Raw genomic sequence first — 3198 nt, 5'->3', positions numbered from 1 at the left:
TTCCCACTAGCTATCTATTTTATATTTGGTAGTGTATATATGTCCATGCCACTCTCTCACTTCGTCCCAGCTCACCCATCCCCCTCCCCATGTCCTCAAGTCCATTCTCTCCATCTGCATCTTGATTTCTGTCCTGCCCCTGGGTTCTTCAGAACCATTTGTTTTTTCTCTTTTAGATTCCATATATATGTGTTAGCATTGGGTATTTGTTTTCTCTTTCTGACTTACTTCACTCTGTATGACAGTTTCTAGATCCATCCACCTCACTACAAATATCTCAATTTTGTTTCCTTTTATGGCTGAGTAATATTCCATTGTATATATGTGCCACATCTTCTTTGTCCATTCATCTGTCTGTTGATGGACACTTAGGTTGCTTCCATGTCCTGGCTATTGTAAATAGAGCTGCAGTGAACATTGTGGTACATGACTCCTTTATTTTTTTTTTTAACATCTTTATTGGAGTATAATTGCTTTACAATGGTGTGTTAGTTTCTGCTTTATAACAAAGTGAATCAGTTATACATATATATATGTTCCCATATGTCTTCTCTCTTGCGTCTCCCTCCCTCCCACCCTCCCTAGCCCACCCCTCTAGGTGGTCACAAACCACTGAGCTGATCTCCCTGTGCTATGCGGCTGCTTCCCACTTGCTATCTGTTTTACGTTTGGTAGTGTATATATGTCCATGCCACTCTCTCACTTTGTCACAGCTTACCCTTCCCCCTCCCCATATCTTCAAGTCCATTCTCTAGTAGGTCTGTGTCTTTATTCCCGTCTTACCCCTAGGTTCTTCATGACCTTTTTTCTTTCTATGATTCCATATATATGTGTTAACATACGGTATTTGTTTTTCTCTTTCTGACTTACTTCACTCTGTATGACAGACTCTAGGTCCATCTACCTCACTACAAATAACTCAATTTCATTTCTTTTTAAGGCTGAGTAATATTCCATTGTATACTTGTGCCACATCTTCTCTATCCATTCATCCAATGATGGACACCTAGGTTGCCTCCATGTCCTGGCTATTGTAAATAGAGCTGCAATGAACATTGTGGTACATGACTCTTTTTGAATTATGGTTTTCTCGGTATATATATGCCCAGTAGTGGGATTGCTGGGTCACATGGTAGTTCTATTTTTAGTTTTTTAAGGAACTTCCATACTGTTCTCCATAGTGGCTCTATCAATTTACATTCCCACCAACAGTGCAAGAGTGTTCCCTTTTCTCCGCACCCTCTCCAGCATTTATTGTTTCTAGACTTTCTGATGATGGCCATTTTGACCGGTGTGAGATGATATCTTATTGTAGTTTTGATTTGCATTTCTCTAATGATTAATGATGTTGAGCATCCTTTCATGTGTTTGTTGGCAATCTGTATATCTTCTTTGGAGAAATGTCTCTTTAGGTCTTCTGCCCATTTTTGGGTTGGGTTGTTTGTTTTTTTGTTTTTGAGCTGCATGAGCTGCTTGTAAATCTTGGAGATTAATCCTTTGTCAGTTGCTTCATTTGCAAATATTTTCTCCCATTCTGAGGTTGGTCTTTGGTCTTGTTTATGGTTTCCTTTGCTGTGCAAAAGCTTTGAAGTTTCATTAGGTACCATTTGTTTAGTTTTGTTTTTATTTCCATTTCTCTAGGAGGTGGGTCAAAAAGGATCTTGCTCTGATTTATGATTTATAGAGTATTCTGCCTATGTTTTCCTCTAAGAGTTTAATAGTCTCTGGCCTTACATTTAGGTCTTTAATCCATTTTGAGTTTATTTTTTTGTATGGTGTTAGGGAGTGTCACCATATGTGCGTGGGCTTATCTCTGGGCTTTCTATCCTGTTCCATTGATCTATATTCCTGTTTTTGTGCCTGTACCATACTGTCTTGATTACTGTAGATTTAAGTAGTATAGTCTGAAGTCCGGGAACCTGATTCCTCCAGCTAAATTTTTCTTTCTCAAGATTGCTTTGGCTATTCAGGGTCTTTTGTGTCTCCATACTAATTGTGAAATTTTTTGTTCTAGTTCTGTGAAAAATGCCATTGGTAGTTTGATAGGGATTGCATTGAATCTGTAGATTGCTTTGGGTAGTAGAGACAGTTTCACAATGTTGATTCTTCCAATCCAAGAACATGGTATATCTCTCCATCTATTTATATCACCTTTAATTTCTTTCATCAGGGCCTTATAATTTTCTGCATAAAGGTCTTTTGTCTCTTTAGGTAGATTTATTCCTAGATATTTTATTCTTTTTGTTGCAATGGTAAATGGGAGTGTTTTCTTAATTTCACTCTCAGATTTTTCATCATTAGTGTATAAGAATGCCAGAGATTTCTGTGCATTAATTTTGTATCCTGCTACTTTACCAATATGCCTACTTTCTGGAGGGTTTTTATCATAAATGAGTGTTGAATTTTGTTGAAAGCCTTTTCTGCATCTCTTAAGATGATCATATGGTTTTTCTCCTTCAATTTGTTAATATGGTTTATCGCATTGATTGATTTGCGTATTTTGAAGAGTCCTTGCATTCCTGGGATAAACCCCACTTGATCATGGTGTGTGATCCTTTTAATGTGCTGTTGAATTCTGTTTGCTAGTATTTTTGTGTGTGTGTGTGTGTGAGGTACTCCGGCCCCTCACTGTTGTGGCCTCTCTCGTTGCGGAGCACAGGCTCGGCAGCCATGGCTTTCGGGCCCAGCAGCTCCACGGCATGTGGGATCTTCCCGGACCGGGGCACGAACCCATGTCCCCTGCATCGGCAGGCGGATTCTCAACCACTGCGCCACCAGGGAAAGGCTTTCGGGCCCAGCAGCTCCACGGCATGTGGGATCTTCCCGGACCGGGGCACGAACCCATGTCCCCTGCATCGGCAGGCGGATTCTCAACCACTGCGCCACCAGGGAAAGCCCGTGTTGGAAGATTTGTTTTAATCACAGTCTCAACTTCAGTGCTTGTGACTGGTCTGTTTATATTTTGTGTTTCTTCCTGGTTCAGTCTTGGAAGGTTGTGCTTTTCTAAGAATTTGTCCATTTATTCCAGGTTGTCCATTTTATTGGTATACAGTTGCTTGTAGTAATCTCTCATGATCGTTTGTATTTTTGCAGTGTCAGTTGTTACTTCTGCTTTTTCATTTCTAATTCTGTTGATTTGAGTCTTCTCCCTTTTTTCCTTGATGAGTCTGGCTAATGGTTTATCAATTTTGTTTATCT

The 3198-nt window shown here is 39.8% G+C and overlaps 1 protein-coding gene across 1 annotated transcript in view; it reads left to right on the top strand.

The window, feature by feature from the left end:
* Positions 1-3198, top strand: part of MYO5C (myosin VC) — a 111101-nt gene that overhangs the window by 84309 nt on the left and 23594 nt on the right. The window lies entirely within an intron of this gene.

This window comes from Physeter macrocephalus, chromosome 11, assembly GCF_002837175.3.
Source record: "Physeter macrocephalus isolate SW-GA chromosome 11, ASM283717v5, whole genome shotgun sequence".
Classification (NCBI taxonomy): domain Eukaryota; kingdom Metazoa; phylum Chordata; class Mammalia; order Artiodactyla; family Physeteridae; genus Physeter; species Physeter macrocephalus.
The sequence above is the reverse complement of the archived record's forward strand: the minus strand, read 5'-3'. Positions and strand labels throughout refer to the sequence as shown.